Below are 20,538 nucleotides of genomic sequence, written 5' to 3' on the forward strand. Positions count from 1 at the left end.
GTGGTGAAGGGAGGGGACGGGGCCTGAGGTGACGTGTGCAAACACGCTCTGTGGCACGTTTTAAGTTGGGGAAATAATTCCCTTTCAATCCTGAGTGACCCTGGGGGCCAACTAGTCTACCAGGTGCTTCCAGTAAGCGCCACTGCTCTGCGTTGCAGAGAGGTGGTGCAGGCCGTGCCCCTTTTTACACCTCTCTGCAATGGCGCTTACTGGATGTACCTAGTGGGCTATTTTGTCCCTAGGGACCCTCAGGATTCAAGGGGACTTAATCTCCCAACTTAAAAAACGGCCACAGGGCGTGTTTACACAGTGGGGAAGGGAGGGGACGGGGCCTGAGGTGACGTGTGCAAACACGCCCTATGGCGCGTTTTAAGTTGGGGAAATAATTCCCCTTCAATCCTGAGGGCCCCTGGGGGCTAACTAGCCCACCAGGTGCTTCCAGTAAGCGCCACTGAGCTGCGTTGCAGAGAGGTGGTCCAGGCCGTGCCACTTTTTACACCTCTCTGCAACGCAGCTCTGTGGCGCTTACTGGAGGTACCTAGTGGGCTAGTTGGACCCTAGAGACCCTCAGGATTCAAATAAACTTAATCTCCCAACTAAAAACAGCCACAGGGGCGTGTTTACACAGTGGTGAAGGGAGGGGACGGGTCTGAGTTAATGTGTGCAAACAAGCCCTGTGGCGCGTTTTAAGTTGGGGAAATAATTCCCCTTCAATCCTGAGGGACCCTGAGGGCCAACTAGCTCACCAGGTGCTTCCAGTAAGCGCCACTGCACTGCGTTGCAGAGAGGTGGTCTAGGCCGTGCCCCTATTTACATCTCTCTGCAACGCAGCTCTGTGGCGCTTACTGGAGGTACCTAGTGGTCTAGTTGGACCCTAGGGACCCTCAGGATTTAAGGGGACTTAATCTCCCAACTTAAAATGGCCACAGGGCGTGTTTACACAGTGGGGAAGGGAGGGAACGGGGCCTGAGGTGACATGTGCAAACACGCCCTGTGGCACGTTTTAAGATGCAGTTTTAATCCCCTGCCCTATTATATACGGTTGTACTATTGAAATTCCCCCGTTATAGTTAGTTCAGATAACTATAACTCGCACGCCCGCAATCTTGCTCATGACGTCACATATTACATCACTCATTACATGGTCAGTGGCATCACTCATGACATCACAGATGACATCATCCTTGTGATAGAGTGGCGGTCATGCGAGTTATAGTTATCTGAACTAACTATAACGGGGAAATTTCATTGTTTTTTTACGAGTGAAATATCCACCTAACTATAACATGTGTGAAACCTATGGTTTTTTAAGTGAATTTGCAAGGTTTTTTAAATGCTAATTCCTAACTATAACCTGTTTGAAACCTATGGTTTTTTCAGTGAATATATATATTTATATATATATATATATATATATATATATATATATATATATATATATATATATTCCACATTCTCCGTCAGTTTCCTGCTCTCAACACAGCGGGTGCTCCAGCCGCGAGGACGAAACCCGTAAGTCCATACCAGCCACAGTTCAAAGATTGCTGCGCACTCAGGCCAATGTTCAAATTCAATGGTTTATTTGAATTCATTGCAAAACACGATCTGCACACGATCTGCTGACAAACGCGTTTCAGCCTCTTGGCCTTTGTCAATGTCAATGATACTCTGCTTCCACTCTCTATTTAAACATTTCATTGGTTGACAATAGCATAAAAAGAGTGGAAATGAAAAGCGGACTGTACAAATCCAAATACTCAATGGGAAAAAGGTGTCGGCCTTTTTAACACTGTGTTGTGCCACAGTAGACAATGCTAAGTTGATATGCTAAGCCTCTGGGTTCAACGTTACAGTCAAATAAATATATCAAAACATTTAGTTTAATCTTTTTTAACATGATAATTGTTAATCAACCATAGACGCTTTCCTCCATTCCTTAGGCTTTTCTGGATACGCCCATATATTCATTTAATTTGGATCTTGATTATCTCCAACTGGAGTGGGCATACCCCTCTCTTACTTTTTGTCTTTTTTCTTATCTATTTCCCCTGTCTACGTTTACAAAATGAAGCCCTGTATGGGCAAATTAAAGTTATTTAGTGAACTCTATTGTGGTTGTTTGCATAATTGCCTTATATCATTTCCCATTGTATTTGTGTTTCTAAGGGACAGCAATTTGTATGTACTATTGGGTTATTATCCAATAAAGGACCACAGTTCCTCTTCCTGATTAAGCTCCCTTGGGGTCCTGGTGCGCAACTCCACTATGAGTTTGGCCTCAAGTTGCCTAAGTGACTTGACTCTATCCCCTCCTCTTTCTACTGTTGGAATTTGGTCTATACAGTAGTATGTCAACTTGTCACTCCTGGCTTCATGTAACCCAGCAAAGTGCCTTGCCACCGGATATGTTTTGTCCCTGTTGGTTATGGCTCTTTTGTGTTCTAAAATGCGTTTCTTTGCTGGGTGTATTGTACTTCCAATATACTGCAATCCGCAAGGGCAGGTTAAGCAGTATATCACAAAGCTGGAATTGCAGTTAAGAAGTTTATCAATAGGTCTTCTTGCCTTCTTGCCTGGTACTGCGTAATCTTTTACTTTCTTACAGTTTTTACAAGCCTTGCAATTCATGCAAGGGAAAAAACCCGTAATAGTTGGTTTAATCCGGGGTTTATCCTCAAAGTGGCTTCGCACCAGGATATCTTTCAGGGAGGCACTTTTCCTGAAAGTGATATCCGGGTTGGATGGAATCAATTTCCCAAGGACCCCATCAGTTTGGAGAATACTCCAATTTTTCTGGATGAGGCCCCTGATTCTCTGCGCCTCTGCAGAGAAGGTCATAATCAATCTGACCTTCGATTGTTCTCCTTCTGCTTCGCTACTCTCCACCTGTTTCTTAGTTAGTAGCTCCTGTCTGCTTCTACTGCCTGCCTTTTCCACCGCTTCCTGCAGCACTTTATTTCTATAGCCCCTGTCTTTAAATCTCACTAGGGACTCATTAGCAGCCTCTTGGAAATCATCGGGTCGGGAGCAATTCCTCTTGAGTCTTAAAAGCTCCCCGTATGGTATGCTGTTAATCAAATTACGGGGATGTTGGCTCCAAGAGTGTAAGACAGTGTTACCTGCCGTCGGCTTACGGTACAATTTTGTGCACAGCTTATTATCTGCCACAAAGACCAGGAGATCTAAAAAGGCTACCTCCTTTTCACTGATGTTACTCGTAAATTTGAGGTCGTAATCGTTCTCATTTAGTGCCCTCACATATTCCTCTGCCTCTGTGCGTGTGCCCCTCCATACTATGAAAAGGTCGTCAATGTACCTAGTCCATAGGGCCATTTTATCTAGCCAAATCCCATTGTCACCCGCCCAGGCCACGTGCTTCTCCCACCAGCCCACGAAGAGGTTCGCGTAGCTGGGGGCGAAGCACGTGCCCATCGCGGTACCTTGTACCTGTAAGTATAATTCCCCTGCAAATAAGAAAATGTTGTTATGCAGACAGAATGAAACTATTTGTAGTAGCATTTTGTTATGTTCCTGGAATTTAAGGGCTCGTGTTTTCAGGAAAAAATCAAGGGCTTCCAGTCCTTGTGAGTGTCTGATGCTGGTATATAGACTCGTTATGTCTAGAGTTATTAACAGCAAATCGTCATCCCAGGTGATATCTTGAATCTGGCGAATAAAGTCTGTTGTGCTCAAAATGAACGAGCTAAGGTCCTTAACCATGGGAAATAAAAAGGAGTCTACATAAATGAAGGCTTTTTCTAGTAGACTTCCCAGTGAGGAGACTATCGGACGTCCTGGAGGTTCTTTGATGTCTTTGTGCACCTTCGGGAGATGGTAAAATGTAGGTAACACAGGACACTCAACTTTCATATAGTGGAGTTCATTATTTTCTAAAATTCCCTTGTAGTTCCACTCCTGAAGGAGGATATAGAAGGCCACCACGCTGCTGTTATAATCGTCTCTTTTGATTTGCACATAACTCTGTGGATCACCCAGTAGACGTAAGGCCTCCCGTTTATATTGCTCCTTTGTCATTATGACGACATTTCCCTCTTTGTCCGACTGCTGAATCACCAGTCCGGGATCGTCTCTAAGGGATTTCACAGCCTCTCACTGTGCTTTCGTAAGGTTATACTTCCTTTTTCCCCCAGGAGTAGTGCCTGCTGTTCTTAGTTTATCCAAGTCTTTAATTACAGCCTCATGGAAACAATCGATGGCATCATACGGGTTTCGCGGGATAAATTTTGATTGTGTTTTAAACTGACTTTTCCCGCTGCTCTGATCAACCCCCGTCTCCAATAGCAATTGAATTTCATCTTGAACATTGGTAGCCCCCCCCCATTTTTTCCGATTCTTGTAAGTCCCGCATCACTGTTAAGATTTCCAAGTCACTACCTACGAGGTTGTCCGTATTGGGTCCTACTGTTTCCTGTTGTGCTTTCTTGGAGCCAGGGTGCATTGCAAATATTTTTCGCAATTTAAGCTTCCGTATATATTGATACAGGTCAATTCGCATTGTTGTATAGTCCCATTGTGTTGTTGGGCAGAAAGTAAGCCCTTTCTGTAATACAGTTCTTTCCACTTGTGTGAGTATTCTTGCAGAAAGGTTGATGATAGAGAGCTTATTTATTTCCTCTTTCCGCCCCGTTTGCTCCTCGTTACCCGGGGTTCGTAGTTTTGATTTGTTGCTCTGCCCTCCTCGCCTGGTTTTCCGCCGCCCTGTTCTGGTGGACGGCTCCTCTGTGGAAATTTGCGCCATGTTTCTTTGATAAGGTGATATTCCTCTGGAAAAAGCTGATCTGTGCTGCACGAGGCTCCCCCCGTGCCTCGAGGTGTTTCTGATTCAGAGAATTCGGCTTCTGATTCCGATGTATCCCTCTGTATTACAGCTTCTTCACCCCTCGATTCTTGTAATGCTCTTCTTGGTGCGTCGTACTTCTTAGCAAAAGTCAACACCCTACCGCTCTCGTAGTCTTGTTGGTCTCGTGCAAACTTGTTCTGTTTGCGTCTTTTTATATCGTTTTCATATGCTACTAGGCGGGTTTTCATACGTGCCCTCAAGGTTTCGATGAGTTCTTTGTCGGTGTCTTTCGCTATATTAGCTTCAATCTCTTTGATTTCGTCCAGTAGTTTCGCTCTATCACTTTTGGCGTATTTGACGAGGATTTCCACCATCCCCTTTGCTGAAGCTCTTGTATAATCCGACCATTCCTTTAGAAGGTTGGGGTCTGGATTTTCATATGAGGGGACTGTATAGATTATCAGACCCCTTGGGATCCTATCCACATCCAAGTAGCGTTGTAAGGAAGTGGCCTCCCACCACTTCCTTATTTCTTTTTCATAGGTTCTTTCCAATTTAGTAAACCACCCTCGTAGGTTGCTCGGTGTTTTACAAGGTTGCTGTTCCCCTTCTGTTCTCAACCCATGCGCTGTCCCTTTAAAGACTGTCTCTGGCGCTTCTAACCGTTCAGCGTCGCTGAACATGATCGTGTTTGCATTGATGTGTTCAAAGTCAATATTTGTTACGTTTCTGGCCAAAACGCTGTTGCTACCGCAATTACTTGTGATTAACGCCAAGGGCAGAGAGAACTCACCGGGGCGATTTTCACACAGCCGCCTTCACTCGCCTACCTGTCTCTCGCAGCTCGGCGCGCCTCCCTGCTTTCACCTTCCTCGAGGATGACGGTTCTCCCAGAGACGCTCCCACCAGTCTCTGGCTCTCACGTCCCTCGGTAGGTCTCCTTAGTATTCGTTAGCGCTTCCAAGTGAGGCTGTTTCCACAGATCCTCAGAGATATTGGTCGCGTGTCCCGTAGCGGTAGCGGAGCGGGAAGGTAAATTGCTATATTCCACGTTCTCCGTCAGTTTCCTGCTCTCAACACAGCGGGTGCTCCAGCCACGAGGACGAAACCCGCGAGTCCATACAAGCCACAGTTCAAAGATTGCTGCGCACTCAGGCCAATGTTCAAATTCAATGGTTTATTTTAATTCATTGCAAAACACGATCTGCACACGATCTGCTGACAAACGCGTTTCAGCCTCTTGGCCTTTGTCAATGTCAATGATACTCTGCTTCCACTCTCTATTTAAACATTTCATTGGTTGACAATAGTATAAAAAGAGTGGAAATGAAAAGCGGACTGTACATATCCAAATACTCAATGGGAAAAAGGTGTCGGCCATTTTAACACTGTGTTGTGCCACAGTAGACAATGCTAAGTTGATATGCTAAGCCTCTGGGTTCAACGTTACAGTCAAATAAATATATCAAAACATTTAGTTTAATCTTTTTTAACATGATAATTGTTAATCAACCATAGACGCTTTCCTCCATTCCTTAGGCTTTTCTGGATACGCCCATATATTCATTTAATTTGGATCTTGATTATCTCCAACTGGAGTGGGCATACCCCTCTCTTACTTTTTGTCTTTTTTCTTATCTATTTCCCCTGTCTACGTTTACAAAATAAAGCCCTGTATGGGCAAATTAAAGTTATTTAGTGAACTCTATTGTGGTTGTTTGCATAATTGCCTTATATCATTTCCCATTGTATTTGTGTTTCTAAGGGACAGTAATTTGTGTTTTAAATGCTAATTCCTAACTATAACCTGTGTGAAACCTATGTTTTTTTCAGTGAATATATATATATATATATATATATATATATATATATATATATATATATATATATATATATATATATTACCTACTGGCGGTCGCCAGTAGGTAGTTATAGTAAGGACCATGTTTCCATAGGAAATCCGCAACATTCTATTTTGAATAACTTTTGCGCCGGTCGACGAATCCTTGCGAATTTTTCAAAATAGGTGGGGCGCTACGCTCCGCTCCTACCCTGAAAGTCTCGGGGGGATTCGTCAAGCGGGGGCTGAGATAAAAGGGGGGTCCCAAAACGCGTTTTTCCCATGCATTTTTCCATAGGACCTTTAGACACAGCTACAGCCCGAACGGCTGAACAGAATTACTTGAAATTTGGCAGAGAGGTAGTCCTCAGGTCAAGGAAGTGCCTTTTGTAGGTTTGGTGTAAATCTGTTCAGTAGATTCTGAGAAAATAGCCTTTAAATCAATATATATATCTGAGCCAGCTTACGGTGCGCTTACGGTGCGCTTACCGTACGCGTACGGTGGCGTGCGCGAGCGCGATTCTGATTGGCCCTTAGATCTTAGTAAACATTCGAATCGGTCGAAACCAGGAAGCGGCGGCCGCCATTTTCTCTCTCGCACTCTGAGGGGGGAGCTGATAAACAAATGCCAAAAACATATAAAGGGGCTGTTTAGACAGCGCCCATGCACATAACCATGTTAGTTGAGTCTTCAAAGATCCCCCAAGGCAAAAAACGGTAATTTTTTATTTTTCGAAAATTTCGCCGATTACGCTTACCGTACGCGTACGGTAAAAAAATTTTCAAAAAAAAAATCCACACTCTCTCCACCCCGTGTGCAAATGGTGGCCGAAGGGCACCATTTGTGCATGGCATATAATAGCACAGCATTTCCCCCAAAAATTTCAACAGATTACCTATCACAAGGAAGCGCATAAAATGTCCTCCATGTGCGCACGGTGCGCGAAGCGCATCGTGCGTACATGGCCCATCTAGCGTAACGTGGGCACGCGGTGCGCGTAGCGCACCGCGTGCTCACCGTGCGTGCACGGCACTAACTGCGTAAAGTGGGCGCACGGTGCGCAAAGCGCACCGCGTGTTCACTGTGCGCGCACGGTGCGTGAAGCGCACCGTGCGCGCACGGAACGAACTGCGTTAAGTGGGCGCGCACGCCACGAATGGCGTAAAGTAACTTAGCATTTAAAAAACTGTACAAATTCACTGAAAAAACCATAGGTTTCACACACGTTATAGTTCGGAATTAGCATTTAAAAAACCTTGCAAATTCACTGAAAAAACCATAGGTTTCACACATGTTATAGTTAGCGGAAATTTTACTGATAAAAAACCAATGAAATTCCCCCGTTATAGTTAGTGCAGGAAACTATAACTCACGCGACCGCAATCTTCTGCTGATGACATATGTGTCTTTATGAAAAAAAAATATTTGTAATATATGTATAGCTAAAAATTTATGGAAGAAGACATGGGCAAATAAGTGTCTAAATACAGTATTAGCATCAGCAGAGGATTGCGGTCGCGTGAGTTATAGTTTCCTGCACTAACTATAACGGGGAAATTTCATTGGTTTTTTATCAGTAAAATTTCCGCTAACTATAACATGTGTGAAACCTATGGTTTTTTCAGTGAATTTGCAAGGTTTTTTAAATGCTAATTCCTAACTATAACGTGTGTGAAACCTATGGTTTTTTCAGTGAATATATATATATATTGCAAAAGAACACACGCACCCATCAGCTGCGTGAAACAGGCCACTCCATCGTACTGTTAAAATTCATTTATTTCTGGCAGACACTGCATGACGCGTTTCGAGGTAAGAAACCTCTTAATCATATGCAACATTGCAGGGGAGGGTTCGTTAGATTATTTAAATGTGACTAGAACATTGAAGAAGGACCAGTGTCAACTTGATTGTTAAAGAGGCAGTTCATATTTATGATTTTCGAATTTAACATCACGCATGCAAAATACTTTCCTTATTTGTAAAAAGTCTCTCATGAGATTGCATGATTGTATATTTCACACGTGCAGTTATGATGCTTTCATTCTTGTGCCCCTAAAAGTTAGGACTGCAATCCCCAGAATGCCTCTCTTGTGTACATAGTTCTCAATTTCTTCAACGTAGGTCTTAGCAAAACTTCAGCTTAAATTTACTCGGTGCCAAATGCTTACGAAGCCTTCACTGGATTTAGTACCTTTACTGTGGCTGCATTTAATGGTCCGAGTAGCAGGAGAAAGTTCCACGACCACCCCATTTTTTGTTAGTTGTCTTTTGCCTTTGAAGTAAAAGTTCATCAGTACGGCGTGCTTAAGGACAAATTCCTCCAGCAAACTCTGGATATATATATATATGTGGAACAATTGGCCTGAGGACCACATCCCCCTTACTTAAGGTGGGAACCCTGGTACCTACCCAGGACACCCACCATACCCTTGTTGTGATCCAAGGCCCCGTGGCCCAGCCAGCTCCCCACATGTAGCGGAACCTGCATTGCTGTTGCGGCATGAGGTCGTAATTAGTGCAAGGTGGGAGTGTAAGTTATAGTTAGCTCTGCTAACTATAACTGGTGTGTTTCTGTTAACTTTTTTTTAGTTAATTCGTTAACGTTGTCACTGACATATTCACATAACTATAACATTACTTTGACCTTTGCTTTTATTAGTGAATATGTATATTATAACAGCTTCTGGGTAACAGGAATATTGCCCGGCACTACAATCTGTAATTATGATACATAAACAATAGTACTGAGAAATTACCAACAATTAAGATTCCTAAAATGATTTCTTATGTCATTCTGTATATGTATTCTTTCGATGAGTCATTTAATACATCCAACATGTGTTTCGTGCTTCTTCAGGGCTGTCAAACATAGAAATTACAAACCAGTGTATTTTATACAAAAAATCACAACAGACTCTACACAGACAATGTTTCCCTGAAACATGAAAGCATCTATTTCACTCTGCTAACTATAACTAGTGAGTGTCTGTATTTGTTTAGTTAATTTGTTGATGTTGTCACTGACATATTGACATAACCATAACATTACTTTAACCTTTGGTTTTCACAGTGACTAAATATTTTTGGGCCCGTAAGTTTCCCTCTGCGATCCACTTGTCGGCTCACAGCTCTTCAGGTGTGAGTTCTTGGGCCCGCAGTTGTATCTGTGAAGCCAAGACTGGAAATATACCGCCAGTCTCTCTCTGCGAGATACGCTCTTCACGCTCCCTCTCCCCACATCACTGTTCCGCAGCTATCCCTTTGCAATCCGATGGCCCGCACCTTTCCCTATACCAGTCGGCCCGCAGCTGTTCCTCTGCGAGCCGGCCCTCAGCTCTACCTCTGCGAACCGATGGGCCGCAGCTCTCCCTCTACGAGCCAGCCAGACGGCTTGCAGCTCTTCATCTACGAGCCAGCCCGCCGGTTCGCAAGTCTCTGACAACAGATGCATTGGAGCCAACGATCGTGCAGGTCGGACACCAAACACTGCTCCGACACCCCCGCCAGCTGCCCCTTGTCCTCCATCCTCCCTCACCCCCACCCCCCACCAATTGGGTAATGTTCTAAAAAATGTAATATGAAGATGCTTGTGAGGTTGGACAAATAAGAATCTTAGTCATGTATGGATTTACATATAAAAAATGTATTAAAACAAAACAACAACAAATAAAACTATGTACAGCCATGTCGTGTCATCGCTGGACCATTTGTGAATCGCAGCCTGCAAGATAAAAAGAAAGATAAGATGGTGCGTTGTGCGTCCAGCAAAGGAGAAAGAGAGAAAGAGTGAGGGAGAAAGAGAGAAACAAAGAAAGAGTGAGAGAGAGAGGAATACAGAGAGAGAAAGAGAGAGAGTGAGAGAGAGAAAGAGTGAGATACAAGGAAGAGAGAAAGAGAGAAACAGTGAGAGAGAGAGAGAGAGAGAGAGAGTGACAGAGAGAGGAAGACAGATAAAGAGTGAGAGAGAGAGGAAGACAGAGAAAGAGAAAGAGTGAGAGAGAGAAAGAGTAAGACACAAGGAAAAGAGAGAGAGAGAAACAGTGTGAGAGAGAGGAAGAGAGAGAGAAAAAGAGAGGGAGAGGAAGAGAGAGACAGAAAGAATGAGAGAGAGAGGAAGAGACAGAGAAAGAGAGAAAGAGTGTGAGGGAGAAAAAGGAAGCGATGGAGAGGGAGAGTGAGTGTTGACACTGTGGAGAAAATCCTCACAGCTCACCTTTCTGCCACCGGTGTGTCTCCAACCATGTGCTGGGATGTAGGGCAGCCCTCAAGCTTAGTCATCTGAAACATAGTATGGAATCAGTAATGGATGAGTACATACAAGTGCACAATTTGTGAATCACAGCCTGCAAGAGAAAAACAAAGATAAGATGGTGTGTCATGTGTCCAGCAAAGGAGGGAGAGAAAGAGTGAGAGAGAGAAAGAAAGAAAGAAAGAGTGAGAGAGAGAGGAAGACAGAGAAAGAGAAAAAGAGTGAGAGAGAGAAAGAGAGAAATAGTGAGACACAAGGAAGAGAGACAGAGAGAAACAGTGTGAGAGAGAGGAAGAGAGAGAGAGAAAGAGTGAGAGAGAGGAAGAGAGAGAAAGGGAGATAGAGAGTGAGAGCGAGAGAGAAAGGAAGAGATAGAGAGTGAGAGAGAGAGAAAGAGTGTGAGGAACAGAAAGGAAGAGATGGAGATGGAGAGTGAGTGTTGACACTGTGGAGAAAATCCTCACAGCTCACCTTTCTGCCACCGGTGTGTCTCCAACCACGTGATGGGATATAGGTCAGCCCTCAAGCTTAGTCATCTGAAGCATAGTATGGAATCAGTAATGGATGAGTACATACAACTGCACATGCCTAAATCGCTGTCCCACCTTTGTGTATCCAGGCTAGTGTACCCCATCCACTTCCACTGCCCAGAGGTGTCTACTCGCTGCTGAACACCCAGGCTGCTGCACCCCATCCACTCCCACCGCCCAGAGGTGTATGACAGCAGCTGCGCACCCAGGCTGCTGCACCCCATGCACTCCCACTTCCCGGAGGTGACTGTGTGCCACTGCACACCCAGGCTGCTGCACCCCATCCACTCCTGCCACCCAGATGTATTTGCCCACCGCTGCACACCCAGGCCTCACTGCTCACCTTTTCGCGGAGAGGGCACCCTCCACATCATGCAGTCCCACTCCACAGGCCAACAGGTCTCACATTTGGTGCTGCGTCTTGATATTGCCATGGCAGAGGACAAACTAGTGCACCTATCATCATTGCAGGTTGCACACCCGCTCAGTCCTTGCTTTGCCACTAACTCAGTGACCAGTGAGGCCACGCACGTGATGGTAGGCCTCCCTGTTTGGTGGGTCAGGCCTACATGAGGTGTCCGCACCACCGGGACGGGCCATCACAGTGCATGCGGTGGGAGCAACTATAAAATGGCGATAATTTATTTATCGGTAGGGTCAAGTGTCCTGTGACGCCTGTGCTGGATGGGTGTGGTGTGGGTATATACCAGCCATGAGGGAGTGACTGTGGCATACTGACAACTAGACCTGTGACCAGCAGATCACTACAATGAAAATCTGGGCCCTGTAGCATTGTTGTCCTTCCCTGTAAGCGTAAGCAGAGTGGACTGGCCTGGCGTTTGCCAGTCCTGCGTGAGGCTGTGAAGAATTACTCCGGAGCTATGGGCGTGGCTCGATCGTGAGCTGTATGAGGAAACCAACAGATGCTGCACTGTTGCCAGATTGGGTTAGATCACACACAATTGGGCTATATTTTTCCCAGTTGTGCGATAAAATTTTGGTTTGTGCTAGTTGTCAGATTATAAATATATATACAGCGCTCCAACAAACTAGTATGTTAAAGGGCTTTATTAGAGAAATATTTACTTGGCAGCCTGCTGCAACATCAATTCCAATGCATTCACCGACTGCTAGACAATGTCCCTGCCCTTCCTTCCTTCAAGTAGCAATATTGGGCTACTTTGGGCTACTTTTTGGTTGTCTTTGGGCTAGAGAATGCTTAAAAAATCTGGCAACTCCGCCATGCGGGTTTTCTTGTTGTAGTGCTGCCGTCACCCGGGTCGCAAGTAGGGGTGGGCGGAATTTGCGTAATCGCGTTACGCAAATCTCCGCGAAACGGTAAAAATCTCCGCGAACACGCAGAAATTCCGCGAACATGCGGAATTGCTTGTTCGCGATACTTTTTTCCTGTTCGCGATCGCTGTTTGCGTGCTCGGGGTGAAATATCTCGCGAACACGCATATTGAGAACGCGAACAAGCCAAAAATTTCGCGAAGTCGCGGAACGCAGATTTTTGGTCAATTTCGCGTTCTCCGCGGAACGCGAAATTACCCAAATTCCGCAAATTCCGCGAGCGGAACGGATTTTACCGCCCAGGCCTAGTCGCAAGCGTCAATGTGTCACTCTGTGAGCCAAGGTACGGGGAATCACTGACCCTACATTCATCCATAGTTCCACACAAGAAAGATGGTGGACATGACACTTCTGTGTGGATGTGAATGTTTATTGCACATTCAGTGGAGTATTGCAGCTGTAGCAATACTGGGCCATGCAAAGTCCAAAATTCAGTTTTTGGGACATGGAGGGCAGCCAATTAGAGACAAGCTCATTGTCGGAGTTAGGCTGTGCCAACATATATACTTATCCAACACTCCGCCAATCCCCATGCACTTATAAAGTCACTATACACTCTCCTTGCAGTACACTAATCATCCAGTCTCTACGTACGTACTTGTACAATGACCGAGACAAAGTTACATAACCAAAGTTTTCTCCCACTGTCAAAGGTAAGTTGGTTGCATACGCTGTCCAGAGCACAATGTAATGTGGTAGGGCCCAGGGGCAGCATGTTGCATACATAATGAACACACGGATACAGATAGATAGTGGAACTGGGAACGGGCATGTGTGCTCGACTCCTTTTTATTACCAGGGTCACATGTCCAGTGACGTCTGTGCTAGATGCGTGCGGGGTGAGTGTAAGCCAGCCCTCTGGGAATGGTTGGTGCTGGCAGTAATCATTGGATCAGACACAGAGATTCAATCATAAAGGGTCAATGATTTGTGGTGCACTAAGGCAGGGGCACCAGATGTGAAAAAATACACAAAAGATTCTATCGTAAAGGGTTCAAGACTTGTGCTACACTGAGGTAGGGGCACCAGATGTAAAATTATAAACAAAATATTGTATCATAAAGGGTCCATGAGTTGTGCTGCACTGAGATAGGGGCATTAGAAGCATTCAGCGTGTGTGCAGCCAGTGATGATGCGTGGTCCGGGCGGGCCGCACTGCGAGCAATGTCTCTTGCCTACTGGACTGCGTCATCTGCAATTGTGACTCGATGTGAATTGTGAGCCTTGCTATCCACAATGTAGATGGAAGGCAGTAGTCAGCACAGACATCGAGGAATGCTTTTTGTCACTTCCTCTTGACGAAATCTGAGGAAATAGAGTACAATTCTGTCTGCAATTAATAAATCATGTCTCAATGTAAATTGTGAGCTCTGCTGATCGCAGTGTAGGTAACAAAAGATAAAAAATATGTGTGGAATACATTGTCGAAATGTGTAGGTTTCGGGTACGTTATAGTTAGTTGCCTACTAGACTCTGAAATTCATGAATCAAGACTGAATTCAAACTGTGAGCTCTGCTGGCCGCAGTGTAGACTGCCATTCAGTGTTCCTTTGGACTTGCAAGATGAATTTCGTGATTGTACTAAAGCTACAATTGATATCAAAAAAGTTCTTGAGGCAAGGATACTAAAAGTATATTATTTAGGTTTCGAAGACGTTGTAGTTAGTTGCCTACTGGACTCTGTAATTAATGAATAAACACTCAATTTTAATTGTGAGCCATGCTGACCGCAGTGTAGGCCAGAGGCAGAGGTCAGCAAGGGCCCACAGCCACATGGCGTTCAGTAGAGCTGCACAGTTATTGGCAATTCAGCATGTGTGCAGCCAACGATGATAAATTGTGCACTAAGTTAGTGGCACCTGAAGCAACCAGCGTGTGCTCACCCTGCAATGATGCGTCGTCCGAGCGGGCTGCACTGGGCGAAATGTCTTTTGCCTACTGAATTCTGCCTTAATAAGTCCACGTGGCGATGACTTGTGGTGCAGTGAGTTAGTGGCACCTGAAGCACTCAGCGTGGGCGCACCCTGCGATGATGCGTGGTCCGGGCGGGCCGCACTGGTAGCAATGTCTTTTGTCTAATGAATTCTGCCTCAGTAAGGCCACGTGGCGGTCCCTTGTGGTGCACTGAGTTAGTGGCACACGAAGCACTCAGCATGTGCGCACCCTGAGATGATGCGTGGGTCGGGCAGGCCGCACTGGTAGTAATGTCTTTTGTCTAATGAATTCTGCCTTAATTAGGTCACGTGGCATTGAGTTGTGGTGAACTGAGTTAGTGGTACCTCTGCCGCTCAGCGTGTACACAGCCTGTGATGATGAGTGGTCTGGGTGGGCCGCACTAGGAGGGATGTGTCTTGCCTACTGGACTGCGTCATCTGCAATCGCCACTCCATCTGAATTGAGAGGCCTGCTGTCCGCAGTGTAGTTTGAAGGCAGTAGTCTCTACAGACATAAGTCTGCGGTGCTGGGCCGCTGTGTTCACAGGGGGCGTGTGTTGAGGAGGCCGGTGGATATGGCGGCAGCTACGTGGCAGGGAGAGGGCCGCTGCTCTGTCAGATGCGTTGGCTTTCACACAAGTGAACCACGCCCAGAGCCCTGGCCTATTTATTCACACTTCTATGGTGGAGTGGCGTATGTTGGACCAGCCCACTGCGCTTCCGCTTACAGGGGACGACGATACAGGTACATGACCGAGATCTTCCCCACTGTCTGAGGTAACATGGTTGCATCCACTGTCCACAACACTACAAGCACCAGCAGTATGTGTACACATGGAGATGTTTGTGCTCTGCATAGTGAGGTCTGTCCAGCACATCACCTCTAAACTTGGTATTGTGGGCATTATTATTGGTGGGTGACTTGCGTCCTTCACACATGTTAGGTTGCCACATCTCACAACATTCAGCAATTGTGTTGCTGAGGGGCCATGCCGCTTTTGGAAGGTCCACTGTCCTGTTGTGCACTGCCTCGGTGGTACTAGGTGGGGGGGGTCCGGGGGGAGGTCCTGAGGGTGGTGGTAGTGGGTTTTGTGGCCTTCTTGGGTGTCAGAGGTGCATGGTCAGTAGCTCTATGACATGTGTTGGTCTTCAGATGTGATTCTGGGCTGGGCTCCCTTTCACACTGTAGGTAGTCATCCTACTTTACACCAGTAAAAGGCAGATGTTACATTCCTACTGATAACGCAGCTTATCGCCTGTTTTTGGATCGCACCGTAGATTTCGCTGCTCGTTGAAAATATCTGGAAGTGGTGTTTTCGTGCTATTTTTGTACAGGAACTTCTACTCTGCATATTATATGCATTAGTTGTTGCTCTCATTTGTGGCAATTTATTTTTGCGGAAGCTATTGCTGGAAAACTGGCGATAGCGCCTGTTTTCACCAGGTTGAAAATGGAATGATAATTTAAAATCACTGAAAAAACCATAGGTTTAATGAACATTATAATTAGAAATTAGCATTTAAAAAACCTTTGAAATTCACAAAAAAAAACATAGGTTTCAGGGACGTTATAGTTAGTTACACATTTCACTCGTACACAACCATAGAAATGTGTCCATTATAGTTAGTAGAGCTAACTATAACTCATGCCCCCGCAATGCACTGCTGATGACATCACATATTACATCACTCATGACATGGTCAGTGACATGACGCGAGTTATAGTTAGCTCAACTAACTATAACAGTCGAATTTCTCTGGTTTTATATGAGTCAAATGTCCAACTAACTATAACGTCCCTGAAACCTATGGCTTTTTCAGTGAATTTCTAAGGTTTTTAAATGCTAATTCCTAACTATAACGTCTGTAAAGCCTATGGTTTTTTCAGTGAATTTCAAAGGTTTTTTAAAATATTAATTTCATATTTAAATATTTATAAAACCTATATTTTTCAATTTTTTTGTAATATTTTGGAACTCTATTATCCTTTTTTTGTGTCAAAAATTATGTCATTTTTTATATCTTCAAAAAAAAGTATGTATATATATATATTTTTTTTTTAGAAAACTAGACTCCCATACCGGTAGTGTACCAAGCTCCATCCCCACGCAAATCCTATACGTGAAATTGCGAAACTCGTTAAGGATGCGCATTTCGTATCCGAAAGCTTCATAGCACCGAGTCCCGCCTAACATCATATACGTATAATGTCGCACCAGCTCCTAGTTTGGTATGCGATGGCTGCGCAGTACCAATATGCGCGTTACGTCATCTACGTATAGGGTCGCGCCGGCTGCGCGTTCCATATGCGACGCACGCTGCCAGGCCCTGTGTTACGTCATAGACGTATGGTATCACGCCGGGTACGCCATTCCCTCATTTATTTGTTATGTCTCAAAACTGTATCTAAATAAGTTTAAAGTGTATATGAGAGCAAGCGATAATCTAAAATGTTTTCCACATTTATATATTTCTAACTGTAATAAACTTATATTATGGTAAATATATTTTCTCAAAATCGCATCGGGTGCAGCCTCCTTGCACGCTCAGTGTGCCCTTGCCATGTGACCTTAAAAAAAAGCTTTTGAATGGTTCATAACATTTCCCATTGTAACAGTTGGAGGACCCCACCCATTTTAGTCATTCTCTCTACACCGTTTGACGAGAGACACATCTTCTGCTTACAGAGCTTTTTTGAAAACTTTTTTGCTCGGTACACATAAATTATAATACACACAACATGCAACGATCATCTTAATCAATAATCATGCTCTGTACAGTAGCCTTCCACGTGTGATACCCATGCATCTGAAACATTAAATCAAAAAACAAATGTGTGTTACACGGTGCCCCTGGTGTGTGTGTGCGCGCATTATTGTGCCTCCTTTCGGCCTGGGTATTGGTGGCTCGAAGGGGTATCATCAGCCACGGGAAGAGTGTACATCCTAGATCACATGTGACAAACAGTAAAGAGTAATGTGTAGATTTGTGTTGCAGTATGCTGTGTTGTCAGGCTTTATTAGTATAGTAGTGTGTCATATGTGAAACTTTCAGATTCACGTTTGACATGCATTGCTTAACTGTAATGAGCGTTATCACTGTGTATGACGTAGCCTCACTGCTGATCCTCCCACCATCTGAGCACATTCACATGTGTGCGCTTCGCGATAGCAACACTTTCAATAATACCGCACACCATTGACATGCGTGTCTGCGCATATCCACAAGCTTGACAACGACATGTGATGTTGTCCATTCAATCTTTTTGGACAGCATCTCATTAGTGATAGTTGCCGCCCTCCCGGTACATGCTACATTAATGTAAATTGCGAATTGTGCAACGTCAGCACTGCAACAGGGACACACACATAAGTACACTTCCTGCCCAGGCAGGAACTGAACAATGCCCATGTCCCCGGAATAATTATTCACACCCCTACGCTGGCCTGGCGTACGCAAGCCCAGCCCACTTTGCGTACGTATAAATAGGATAACGACAACGCCACATGTCCCAGTTCTTCCACACTGCCTCATGTGATATGGCCGCATCCACCTCGCATATCACAATGCGCAATATAAAAAAAAAGGATCCATGAGGTGTACTTCATCGTGGCAATCAAAACTCCATCTGAATTGTGAACGCTGCTGGACGTCGTGTTTGGACACAAACTAATGACAGCAGGTGAGCACTGGGGCCTGCGTGCACAGGGACTGCAATTGAGAGCGGTGTGGCGGAAGGGATGGGGTGCATCAGCCTGGGTGCACAGGTGCAAACAAGCGATGCTGCCGTGCGTAATGATGTGATCTCTGACCTCATTCATTCACATCTCTCTCTCATTTTCAGGACCTGCTGGACCATACTGTAGGCCTGAGCCAGCAGGCAGCGCTGCCCTACAGACACCTGGTGTTGGATTTTGGGGCACTGTAGTGAGATGATTACTAAGTGTACATGCACACAGACATGCCCAACTGCATTGCACGCACACATTATGCTTCTAGCATGCACTCTGTTCCTTTGTATGTGAACGTTGGCATAATATATTATTTACCCTTGTGTATTCTCGTGCACTCCAACTCCTGTTTGAACCACGATTACCACTAACTGATGGTAGATCGTACTTCAAGAAGGAAGGATGCACTCAACTGGTGTTCTCTCTTAAGCTTGAATTAAACCTTCATTTATCTTAAGACGTTTCCACCATTATATTATTTCTCCCTTTTCAGAAACTGAGTTAGTGGCACCATAATCGGCAGAGCCGATGCTCAGCCTGAGATGAGGCCCTGGGCATTCTGACGCCTTCCATCGTGGTATCAAGATCCCGTCCCCGACCGGAGACCTGCTGTGCCACCCTAAGAGCGGCACCATGGAGTTGGAGCTCACACCAGCACGTCATTCGACACACCGGTTGTGGCAGGTGAGCAGTGAAGCCTCGGTGCACAGGAGCTGCAATTGAGCACAGTGCGGGGGAAGGGGCTGGGGTGCAGCAGCCTGGGTGCACAGGTGCAGACAAGCGATGTTGCCATAGATAATAATATAATCTCTGGCCTCATTCATATCTCTGTTTCATTTGAAAGACTTGCTGGACCGCACTCTTTCTCATGGACCCCAGCGTCCCAGACACATGGGTGATGGTAGTTGAACCGTGAGGGCTGGGTGCAGTAGGCCGACGCTCTGTCTCCTCCTCCCTCTGTTGTTTTGACTCTCCCTCCAATTCTCCCTTCCACCTACTCGCTCTCTGTCCCATTCTCACTTTCTTCCTTTCATTCTGACTAGCTTTCTTTTTAGGTGTCGCTTACGCAGTGCGCATGCACTGTATAGGAGACCTTTAGTCATCGTGCAGCTCTTTTTACAAAGCACATACTCGTGCTTGTGGCAGCATATGGCTTATGGGAGTGCGCAGCCACGCGCCACAAGCATGAGTATGTGCTTTGAAAAAGAGCAGGATGCACGATCACACACCCGTTCATCGCCAGCGCACTCACTCAAGCACCTCTGAGCACCACTCGCGTGCTTTTATTTATTTTCATTTAGCGCGTGCATGCGCACACAACTCCTGGGCTTGTTGTTTCATTGTATTTATTTTGACGTTTTTAGAGCGCCTAAGTGGCGCCTTACGAGAACTTCAGGGCGCGTGCTGATATTGCCTTTTTTCTGATGCCAGTTCATGAGCGCGGCTTAAGGCTGCCTCTGCTCTCATGCGGTGAGCCAATGGTGGTGAGTTTTAGGGATAGGAACCTCATACTGTGAGCAGGAGCCAGTGTCACTGGGCAGGGTTCCTTGGGTCAAAGGGCAAGGAGCCTTTAGTCTTGTGCAGAGGGCGCTTGCTTGAAACATACAGTGCGCAGGGCTTTAGGTGGGCCGGGTCCCTCCTGGTCGTAGACCTGCCAGCAATTAACAAGCGTTTGCAATGCAATAGGTCTCGCATTTACGCAAGTTTGAGCTATTGACAATGCAAATAACAATGCCTTTTATTTTTGTTTTAGTTTTTAAAACATCAATAAAAGGCATTGTCATTTACAATTATGCCAATAGCTCTTGGACATGGCACACATACTTATGTTTCTTTTTTCTCTTGCAGGTTTTGTACGCTGCTTCTGGAGGAGTCCCACCCACTTCTTTCATGTTTTACTGTTGTTCAAATAAAGTTACGATTCCAAAGTGTTTAAGCTGTATATATTTGTATTAGATTATAAATTCTGTTACTATCTCTCATATACCAAACATGTATGAAGTCAGGCCAAAGTTTATTTATTGCATTATTGACAGTAACATTTTACAACAAAAATGTACATGGAAATATGAACAAATTGTGTTTGTGTACTCATC

This window comes from Triturus cristatus, chromosome 8 (genome assembly GCF_964204655.1).
Source record: "Triturus cristatus chromosome 8, aTriCri1.1, whole genome shotgun sequence".
In the NCBI taxonomy this organism is placed as follows: domain Eukaryota; kingdom Metazoa; phylum Chordata; class Amphibia; order Caudata; family Salamandridae; genus Triturus; species Triturus cristatus.